The following is a 12,491-nucleotide window of genomic DNA, read 5'->3' as shown; positions in this document are numbered from 1 at the left end:
CCGTCCTTTCAACCTCTGCATCTGCACAGAACTTCTTCATCACCAACTCTTTCAGATCGTCCCATCTCAACGCCTTGATCTCATCCCTAGTCTTTCTCTGCTCCACACCTTCCCACCAATACATAGCTTCTTCCACAAATGACTGAGTAGCATAACCCACAGCTTGGTCGGGACGGCATTCGCTAATGAGGATAACCTTGTCCATAGTGGTTATCCATTGGAGAGTAGCGATTGCGTCTCCCAACCCAGTCAGCTTCGGCGGGTCGCATCCTTTGAAGGACTTATAGCTGCACCCACCTTGTCCTCTTCTCCTATCATCGACTTTCACAGACTTATCCTCGCTCGAGGCCCCTCTTTCTCCTTCCCCAACCTCCTTACCATCACCCCCTGCCCCTTCAGCAGTTCGCTCACGGCTTCCAGCAGATCCTTCGGGATTCAGGTTCTTCACAGCAGCAACTACAGCTTGAACAATGGCTGCTTGAACTGCAGGGCTAAGTTGAACTTCTTCATTGTTGTTCTGGTCTCCTCCAGCTGCGCTTCCTTCATCTTCGGTGTGGGAAGCTTCTTCTACCGAGGGTTGCCGGACAAGACGAGGCCTGCCACGACGTCCTGTGCGACCCCCAGTTCCCACAAATTCTCCAGCTCCAGCCATCCGTATTCTAAAAGGGAAAAACACAAACATCATCACTCAAGGAACTATTTAGTACAAGGATAGTAAGGCTAACAGGTAATAACAGTGGCCAGTTGTGATTAGCTGATCACGTTACTTTCCGTGTCCTATACACTTCCCTTTATGAGTCTATTTGTGCTGGTTCTACTTAAGCAGTTTGTCAAATCAAACAATCAATTATTCCTATCCCTGACGTTCACATATCTTTCCTTTCTCATTAACATATATCATTTAATCATATACCTTACCTTTACTGATCTTGCTTGAGCGACACATGGCAGTCTTGAACTGGCATCTTCTTTCCTTTCTTACTTAAATCCCATTTTCTGTTCGAGTCTAAGCATGTAGGATGCTTAAATCTCTCGAACTTATGCTCTGATACCAACTTGTAAGGCCCCGAACCCGGTAGCCCTACTTTAGCGTCGGATTTACTCATAAACACAGTTCTTCAATCAGAGTTTATTAAAACTTTTCGCGGAATATAAAACATCAATCATTTGTTACAAAACGTTAAACTTTTTCTTTGATACCATAACACAAAACTTTATATTTAAAACATCTTTACTTCTTTCTTCAGATGCCAGCCGTTCAATCCATGCCGTGTGTCGTCCTCATGCTAACTCTATAATCAGCTCACCTGCGTGCATACTAAAAGTCAGCTACGCTGAGTGAGTTCTAGTTAATCGAACGCCATACAATACATACACATACATACATATCCGTAGATACATATCCATACTTCACTAGTTACCCTTCTGTTCTACATACACACTTACTACCATACATACACACATATTTATAACCACTAACCTCAGTCTACCGAGAGTACGTTCATAGTCCGCCGTCTATACCTGTACTCAAGGTCGTGAACACGTAAAAGGTCCGCGGTCCTTACCTATGTTCACCCTTTATGGTACGTGCAAGGTCCGCAGTCCTTCCCTATACCATCCTACATCCACAACACGTACAAGGTCCACAGTCCTCCCCTATGTTGCAACCTAAACCATAGCACGTACGAGGTCCGCAGTCCTCCCCTATGCTACCACAATACAACTACAGCACGTATAAGGTCCACAGTCCTTTCCTATGCTGATGCCTATCCATAATACGTATAAGGTCCGCAGTCCTTAACTACGTTGTCGTCTATTATCTGTAACACGTATAAGGCCCACCGTCCCTATCTACGTTTACGTCTATCATCTACTTTACGTATAAGGCCCGCAGTCCTTAACTACGTTTACATCTATCATCTACTTTACGTATAAGGCCCGCAGTCCTTAACTACGCCATCACCAGCCGAGTCTATGTCCGACAAAAGCTAGAGGGATTTGCCATCCTAACTTACTATGTCGAACGTAGAACTCACATACCATTCGTGTACCTGCATACACCTACTTCACATATACAATAATTACATCATAGCATAAGAACACCCTAGGCGTTCTTTACATCATTCATTTAACAACCATACCTCTTGTCGATACGTGCAATATCCGAAGATCGTTCACGCCCCGACAAGTATTCATTTGTAATGTTCATGCATCTTCGATGTATAATATTCGTACCTTTATTTTTGACCTGACAGTACGCGCAATATCCGAAGATCGTTCGCGTACCGACAAGCAACCATTCATATCCATCACATATATCACATATGGCATACACTTATCACTTAGGATAAATGTATTAACAACACATCGAGTATGCACACAGCCCCGAAAACATAACACATAAATGGGGCTAGAAACTCACCTGAATACTGTTACGCTCTCCGTTAATAGTTATTCCCCTCTTGAGCTGCGCACGGCTAACTGTATAATATTTACACGTATCAATTACTGCTACTACTATTACTACTACTCATTTTCGATAACCGCCTTAACACATTTTCCATTAGGTTTTTAATTTATTTCATAAACGAACTTCACTTCAAGCGAATCTTGGAAACAACTTGGTTCTGGCTTGATTCGATCGAATAGGAACACGTTCGATCGAATACAACACGTTCGATCGAATAGGAACACGTTCGATCAAACAGGAACACGTTCGATCGAATAGGAACACGTTCGATCGAATACAACACTCATTCGATCGAATACGAAACTTATTCGATCGAATGAGTTGGAGACCATTCGGTTGCTTCCCTATTCGGTCGACTGGACTTGTTCGATCTACGCATTCGATCGAATGGACTGATTCGATCGACTGGTTCGATCGAATGAGTCTGATTCGACTCCTTCAAGCTGGGCGACGGAGAAACCCACGGGTTTTCCAGATTTTCCAGATTTTTGACCCAAAATCGAAGTTTTTGACATGGAAATGCTCGGGATTGAAAGGGCTATCGATTCCTAGTACTTTTAAACACAAAAGCTTGCATTTTGACACCAAAACAAGGCGGTTTCTGACCCGAAAACTCAAGTTACGTTTTTGCTCGCTTTGAGGCCGAAATGGTTATGAAAACGGATGATTTTCGAGAGGGACTTACCAAAAACGATTAGGAACAAGATTGTGGACTCGGATTTGTGATTTGAGAACTTTCTCTCTCTAGCTTCTCTCTCTAGAAAAGAGAGTGTTTGGGTGGGTGTAAGTGAAGGAAGATGGTGAAAATGGTGGAAGTGTCAAGAACTTTCGTTTATATACTACGGGTTTGGTTAGGCTCGGGTTGGCTTCCTACGGGTCGAGGCAGGCCGAGTTCATAAAATAACTAAGCCCAAGACCCGTTCCTTACTCGACATTAATAATTAAAAAAACGCGAAATCACTAACACCACTTTCTTTATTCAACATTATAAATTTTAGGATGTTACAAATTCATTTTTGATATTTTTGAAAATTCAACAATTGAGGTGGTAAACTTATCAATCCAATGCATGTGTTGAATAACACAAGAAAATTCAATTTAAACTCTTCACATTTCCCATTATGTGTTTTCATTCGGTCCAACACATTCTGAATAGTTATCCTTGAATGGTTAAATTGCTTTCTCAATCTGTATAGATACTCGACCCTACCCTTGGTCTGTTCTTTTCTAAAACTGTTTCACCACCAACTGATATCCCAAAAACCTCATGAACTCATTAGTGTCATAATCATAGTTCACAACCAACCAATATCCTAAACGAGTGGGAATGGTGGTAATGTTCATTGTTAACAATGATCCAAATCCCATTTCTTCAACCCATTTTTTTTCTTGTTCATTCATTTCTTTTGTTGCTTCAAAGATATTTGCTGGTGCACAACTCATCCAAATTTTTGTATCTCTATATTCTTGAAATGTTTTTCTAATATGTGATTTAATAGAGGTTGATTTTAAACCTCTCTTTGCTGGTGCTTTTGAATTTTCAAAATCAACTTGAATTTCCCTTTTTTTCTTTTCGGTATGATGTTTCCGAATTATCAGTGGTGTTTCAAAGTCTGAATCTGAGTTCCTTTCCTCACCTTGATTTCTTTTACGTTTATTTTTTCCAGTCGCGAGGTCTTTTTCATATTGCTTATGTTTATCATCATTTTTTCTGAGTAGCATCTATTCAAACATATTACAACAAGGTATAAGCATCAAACTAACAAAAACAACAATATATGCTAATACGTTCTGTTTAAAAACGCAATTTCCGGTAATACTTTTTGCTTATACGTTCTTCTAATACGTTCTGCTAACACATTCTGTTTAAAAAAAATGTCTAATAAAATCTTATAAAACTCCAATTTGATTTCTTCTAATATGTTTTGCTAAAACGTTCTTCTAATACGTTCTGTTTAAAAAATCAACAATGCTGCTTTTTACATCATCTCAGTTGAACTAAAATGTTCGTCTAAAAATAGCTAAAATCAAATTGGCTTATGCAACTAAAGAATCTCCTAATACGTTCTTTTAAACATAAACATCTACCTATTACGTACGGTTATAAACATTGAAGACACAAAAATAATACAGTCCCGTCAAAAACAGAAAATTTGTTTTAATACGTTTAATTACATGTTTAAATCATATATTAACAAGTATGCTTGGAATTTTTAGAATTACCTGATTTTGTATTTTTTTGTGGTCTGTCTTGGTTCTTTTTCGACCTTCGTTCCTTGTTAATCTTAATAATCCGAAAGTTCGAAGTAGGGTTTGCTTTCGACTGTTGATTGACCTCCATTTTGTAAGCAATTGGTGGTTTGATTGCCATTTGGAATGCGGTTTTAGGATTTTTGGTACTAGTTGAGTTATTGAAGCTAAGAACGGATTTGGGGGAATTGAAAAATAGATTTGGGGAGTATAGTTGGACGGAAAATCTTTTGGACGGAAATTGATAATTGGCGTATAGTGGCGTATAGTTATATTTAAAAAATTTAACCGCGTATAATCATATGTTCAGGATACTCGCGCATGTAATGTACGATAATGTATTAGTGTACGTTAACTGCCCCTATATATATATAGGGGATGGTTCAGGCGAGAAGTCACGTTAGTGCAAGAAGTACGAGAAATAAATATGGGTTATTGATTATGTTTGATCTATAGATCATAATGATAATGGCAATCTTAATATATATAAGCAAATCATTTGTAAAGCTTTTAATATAAAAAGGGTAGTTTAGTCTTCTTATTGTATAAAAACATTTACAAAGGTATAGTCCACAATTTACAATTTAAATTGAATACGTGGCTATTGGTACCGATGGTGTGCACCACCCCTTCATATTGGGGTGGGTGAGCGGTGCAAATAATGTGGATAAAATGTCGCCCAACTCACCGATAATATTGTGGATAAATATGTTTGATTTGATAGTTTCAACAAACAAAAACTACATTTTATTTAATATAACCGTTAAGGTTTTACAATTCCAATGATTAGTTTTTTTAAGTAAATAATTTATTAAACCGTATAAATAAACCCCATTATTCTCATTTTTTTCATCAAAAAATTACAAATCTCTAAACTCAAACCTTTAATTCAATTTTGTTATGGATTTTTCATCTGATGACGAGTCATGTTCGGTCGTTGTGCCTTTTATTCACACGATCATGTCTCCCGTAGCCGCTATAGTAGCCGACGAGGGTGAAAATTCGACACTGAAAACGAGAAGAGCTGCTTTGAACAGAGATCGTGAAGCGGGTCACGAGCGCCTAGTAGCTGATTACTTTGGCGACAATCCGATATATGACGAAAAAATGTTTAAGAGGTGTTTTCGTTTGAACAAAGAGTTACTCACAGAGATAGCTAAAGATCTAGAAGCCTACCACCCATTTTCAGACAATCCATGGATGCGAGAGGACGTAGAGGTTTTACAACTTACCAAAAATGCACTGCTGCACTACGTCAAATGGGGTACGGGACGACATCCGGCACATGGGATGATTATTTGAGAATGTCCGAGAGAACCGCACGAGAAAGTATGTACAAATTTTATATGTGTGTCATCAAGATTTATAAAAAATACAATGACAAAAACACAATTGCATAAAACACAATTTTGATAAAACTAAATTTGTAAAGCATATTAAAATTACCTATTAAATTACTATATATATAAAGAGTAACTTTGGTGCCGCAAGTGGTCTATTGGGCCACTTGGCGGCACCGCAATGGTTGATCTCTTTTTTGTTTTTTTTACTTTTTTTACTATAATAAATGTAATGAAACAGACCAAACGTCAATTTTTTTTCTTTAGTTCCTGTATCATAACAAACCTGAAAAAAACTGACAAAGTTCGCGTAGACTCGCAGCCTTATTTAAAGCCCATAACCGACAACGCTCGGGTTTTACTAGTGCTCAAAGTTTACCAACCGACACCCCCTCCCCCCCCCCCCCAAAAAAAAAATATATAATAAAAGAAAGTGGTTGTTGGTCCACCTCAATTTTTATGCTTTTTTCGTTTTTAGTTATGGTATCGTAACGTAAGTAATCGAAACCGACTAAATATATGCCAAGTTACCGCCTCAATGCTCGTGACCGACAACACTTGGGTTATACCACCACTCGGGTTTACCAAGAAAATAAACATCGTCTTTAATATTTTGTTTTCTTATATATTAATATTTTTATATGTTAATTTGACGAATTAATTCTTGGGTTTTAACACTCAAATCTTACCAATGGTGTGTATATCGTGACGAACACAGCCGATACTTGTCGACTCATCGTCGTAACACTCATGTTTACCAACGCCCGTGTTTCAATGATAGGGTTTTGCCAATTGTCCCAGAGCAACGCGCCGGGTAGAAAAACTAGTTATTAATAGTTTGAGGTCTACCGATACGAGATATTATTTCTGCCATGGTTTTATTTGTGCCATGAACATATATTTGCACCATGGACGTAAACCACTAGGGCAAACATAGTAGTTTACTCTATTATTTATAATCTTTGTCGCCATTCTCATTTTGGTAGGGTGGTAAAATGGTTAGGGTGTTAAATATGAGGTCGAGGATTTAAAACCCAAATGTGTACAAATATTTAGCCATTAAAAAAAGTAATCTTTCTTGCATCTCAATCTTAACCCTTAATGATGCTATCAACAACACAAGTCGATGTCACCCCTGCCTCTCTAATATCTTGGTATCAGAGCCATACTTCGGCTCTTGTTCTCCTAATACTAAAGGTTCGGATTAGTATGCTTTGTGTATGCCGTCTTTGTATGGATCTCTGTAATGCCCGTAAATTTCGTTAATCGGCTCGATCGTTTATAAATGTTGATCAAAAAGCCGGGGTTTTATCTTTCTAATTTAGAGCCTTATAATACGTTTTAAAAGTCCGTTTGTCCATCCTTTTTTCCCAAAACATCCCCTCTTACGGCTTAAAGTATTATACTAGTATGTAGCACCCGACTTTTTCGTTTATCGGCATGCACGTTGTAGAGTTTGTATATTTATCGGGTTTGAACCGGCTTACTTCGGGGACCTCCTTGTCATACACATAAGTGGGATTACTTAAGTTTTATTCAAGTGTCACAATTTTCAACTTGGAAGGGCCAGAACGTAACATTTTATATTATAATCAAAACCTAAAACCCTAGCTCCCATGTCCTGCGATCGGCAGCAGCAGCACCCCCCTTTCCACCTCGTTTTGCGTGCAATCAGCCACCGTCTGGCCGTCCAAACGTCAATTCCAGGTCGGTATTATACGTATACAACTCTTTTTAACCTTAATTCATCCTTATGGCGCGCTTATTGGTCGTTAAGATTGAGTTTTGATGATAACAGCTTGCTGACAGATTCGTATACGTTTATTGTTGGGTCTGTAATGCGATGTTAATCCACTGTTTTTGATCGATTTTTGATTCCATGACGTTCTACTTTGAGTCTAGTTTCCAGAAAGGTATAATACGTAATTTTTGGACGAGATTTGAATAGTTTTTATGAATTTATAAAATCGAGTGTCAAAGCTGATGCTGAATGACGGATTCTGGTCTGTCTTCCCGATGTCATAACCTTTTTTCGACAAGTCTAAATTGGTTGGTTCCACTTCTGGAAGTTAGTGTTTTGAGTTAGGAACCAAACCCAATTGGAATCGTTTAATTTGGTTGGGTAATGAATTTTATAAAAATAAAACCATTTTGTTGCGCAGCTGAAATAGCTGCACATACCTTTCTGTGTTGGAAGAATTTTTATGATTTTTGTGTCCACTAGAAAAATATAATAAAAATATTTTTATAAACTTAAGATATTTATGAAACACTGGTAAAAATTTAATAATTTAATTCCATGGTTTTCCTATGTAATAAAATACATCTTTGCATGCTAAAATCTGCATGTTATATTCGTATTGATCGATAAGTTCGTTTTAGGCTTAACCGGTGGCTGCCCTTTCTTGCATCTTTCGGGGCTGTTATAATTGAAGTTCGTGCTCCGTCAACTTCCTAGGTATGTCACTTACAACATACTAAAATTTCTTGGCCAATGGAGGTGTTTAGGTCGGTCAATCGATTTTAGTTCGAAAACTAGTTTTTTTCGGGTGTAGGATTGGCAATTGTTGAGTTTGATGCGTTAAACGATCGGATGACCGACCGAATCAGTTTTTACAGCCCTAGGGGGGTTTAAGGGCTATGGGAAAATTATATTTTTGATGCACGGGGCTGTTGGGGTTAGTGCTTCGTCAATCGAGTCGGCGGTGCGTGAATTTTCGTTTAAACGTTAAAGTAAGAGTTGTAAAAAGGAACCGTCAACCCTATCAACCTGGGTGACATAATCTTGATGAATGAAAAGATTTAAAATGGAATTTGGTCCATTCGGGGCTGATTCGTTTAACAAATGCTTTTAAGGTTTATTTCGCGCGCATTCGACCCGATTTGATTATTGTTGGGCCTTGTGCCAAGTTGTTGGGCCTTGGGCCAAAGTATTGGGCCTTGGGCCAAGTGGTTGGGCCTTGGGCCAAAGTATTGGGCCTTGGGCCAAGTTGTTGGGCCTTGGGCCAAAGTTGTTGGGCCTTGGGCCAAGTGTTGGGCCTTGGGCCCAGTTGTTGGGTCTTGGGCCGGATTGTTGGGCCTGAACGGCCCATTAGGCTAGAGTGTTGTTACAGTCTAATTTAGTAACGCGTTGTGTATAATTTACAAGCCCTTGCTTGTGATTGTGCACTTAGGGATTTCCTAGCTCATTGCAGGTGTTCAGTTGATTCAGGTGAGTTCATGATGCCCTTTTTACTCTTTTACGTTTTGGGCTAGCATACACACCGAAATACAATTTTAAATGATTTTACTCGTTACAACTATTTGGATGGTATTACATAGCCTTATTCATATTTGTGCATTTATGAAACTATTTGTGAACTATATTTTATGCCTTAGGATATTGTAGACTCGTTTATGGTCTTATATTCCTTAAGGTTATTTACTTAGTTCATGTATTGGACTGATTAATATATATTACCTTATGGCCCATAGGCTTACTTGTAATTTGGAATGTCTTGGGATGATATATATATATATACATATATATGTGTATATATATGTATGAACGTATGGAGGTATGTATGTATGTATGAGTATGTGTTACCTTATAGCCTACGGTTGTGTGATGATATTTAGTTCCTCGAGAATAAGAATGATGTGAGTAGGCTTATTGATGTGTGTATGCATGATAATCACGGCCGGGTCAAATTTATTACTCGGGTTTTAAAATTACTTGTGGTCTAGGCTCGAGGTTGCTATTAGGCCTAGTATTAATTCCTATTATTAAACGATTTTTCCTAATGAAACGTTTAAACTATTTTATATAGGCTTGCTAGTATATAGTTGGCCTTGGAATGTTATAGTATGTATATATGTGTATATATATATATATAAATTATTGTTTGGCCTATATTTGGCGATGTTGTGGTCGTTTCGACTACTGATGTGTGTATGCCTACTTTCTGTTTGCATGCACTAATGTTACGTGTTTGGGTTGTACGTGTGCCCGACCCTGAGGTTATTATTTAGACGGTATTTATAGGGATATAAATATATGGATGTATATAGATGTCTATGTACGAATACTTAGTGTTGATGATGGCCTAACTGTACGTATCCCGTATTATATTTTAAACTCTTGGAATGTTTTATAATCCAGTTTTTATATTTAAACTCTTGGAATGTTTTATAATCTCGTTTTTATATTTAAACTCTTGGAATGTTTTATAATCTCGTTTTTATATTTAAACTCTTGGAATGTTTTATAATCTCGTTTTTATATTTAAACTCTTAGAATGTTTTATAATCCCGTTTTGATATTTAAACTCTTGAAATGTTTTTAAATGAATTTATATAGGCTTGCTAGCATATGGTAGGCCTTGGGATGTTAAATATATATATATATATATATATGTATACACATTATTGCTTGGCGATGTTGTAGTCATTTCGACTACTGATGTTGTGTAAGCCTACTTTGTGTTTGCATGCACTGATATTACATGTTTGGGTTGTATGTTTGCTCGACCCTGATGTTGAGCCGTGATCGGGACAAATATATTACCTGGGGAAGACCCGGGGTGAGGAGTCCCGTATCACGTGCTTGGATGTATGAGCAGGGATCGGGTCAAATATATTACTTAGGGAAGACCCGGGGTGAGGAGGCCCGTATCTCGTGCTTGGATGTATAAGCTGTGACCGAGTCAAATATATTACTCGGGTTTGACTCATGATGGAGAGGCTCGTGTCACATGCTTAGGTCTTACCGCGTCCGGGTCAAATATATTACTCGAGTCTTGACTCGTGGTGGAGAGGCCAGTGTACGTGTGTTCGACGATGATTGTATTACTTGGTGAATTATATATAATTTATTTTATTTATACCTTCTCTATTGTTTATAACTATAGCTTTGAAATAAAGTATGAATTATTGTTTATGAAAACTTGAACTCACTCAGCTCAAGCTGACTTTGTGTGTATGTTAGATTGACTTTTAGGTTAAGAAGTGGATGCTACCGCTTGGACGTGCTGGATGCTACTCGGGAGGTTGAAGGCATATCTAGTCGAAGAATTAATAATGCAAACTGTTTCTTTTAATTTATTACTATAAGCATTTAAATTTTGGTTTTGGGTACTTTTCCGGGTTTTTGGGAATTTTGATGTTATTTATTCCGCTGTTGATTACTCTGAACTGATTTTAATAAGATGAACATGTTTGGTTTTAAATTTTTGAGAATTTTTGAATATGATTACCAACTGTAGGATTCCCGGGATTCGGGGTCTTACAATCTCTCACAACATAAAACCAACCGATAGTTAAGGTCTAAAAGAATGACTGCTACTATTCCGTCCAAGATCCCTGTTAGAATTCTAAAAGAACCTGCAGTGAGTGGTAAGTCTACAAGAGGTTGTCGTCAAGTCTCATTTCGCAGTGTGAAGACTAAACAGTGTTGAAGACAGTCCGATATCCAGTCATGTCCGGCCAAACACTATCCCATTCCAGTTCTAGCCAACGTCAATCATCAACATCCAAAATAGATCAATTATATGAAATATCGTATGTTTCCGATGATTCTAAAATTCCTATTACTAGTATGCCTTTAGTAAATCCTTATAATGTCTTTTCCAAACCCTCAAATTCATTATCCAAAAAAGTCAAAAAATTAATTGGTTCTACTTCCAACCCCCATGTCAAAGAATTTGTCCAAACCTCCAAGTTAGATTCACATCAACTCAAGCCACCACCTCCGAACACCTTGTAACCCTTTCCCTACCATCAAATCTACCTAGAATCTTTCAAGCCCAAGGTTGCACACACATCCACTTTGGTGCAATCCGATTAGCCCTTACCTTTCACGGAAGAAAAGGCTTACCAACGTTCTCCCAGATATCCCTTGTTCATACAAGATTTGTTGAATACCAACATGCTTGTATAGGTACTATGCAAACCACCGGCACTGTGTTTGTCACCTTCTACCAAAACTTTAAGATGCCTATAAACAATCCATCCCTCCTCACAGCTCTACAAGCCCAGATCCAGATTGGAGGAACACCCCAAGTAAATACCTTCCAGGCAACCTTTCACTACTAGATGGCGTACAGAGTACAAAACCACTCCTTAGACATCATGGTCCCCGATCAAGATAACGCTAGAGATGCATTATTCATTGTTGTTGATTCCAACACCATGCCAACCTGCACATATGTTCCTAAACAGTTATCTAGAGAAGAGTTGATAAAACTGTTACTAGAAAAATGGATAACGAATTATGAACAAATCCACCAAACCCTTGTTCAGATAACCACTACCCCAGAGTTTATCAAGCATCAAGATGGAATGGTTGAAATCAAGTTCTCAAGCCAAGAACGAAGAAACATATTCCCAATAATAAACATGATGCAGACCATACCACCATCGACACCAACTCAACAAACAGGACACGTTTGTTA

Source organism: Bidens hawaiensis, unplaced genomic scaffold (assembly GCF_021521415.1).
Source record: "Bidens hawaiensis isolate Kalapana, Puna unplaced genomic scaffold, B.hawaiensis_p1.1 tig00002717_1, whole genome shotgun sequence".
Classification (NCBI taxonomy): domain Eukaryota; kingdom Viridiplantae; phylum Streptophyta; class Magnoliopsida; order Asterales; family Asteraceae; genus Bidens; species Bidens hawaiensis.
The sequence above is the reverse complement of the archived record's forward strand: the minus strand, read 5'-3'. Positions refer to the sequence as shown.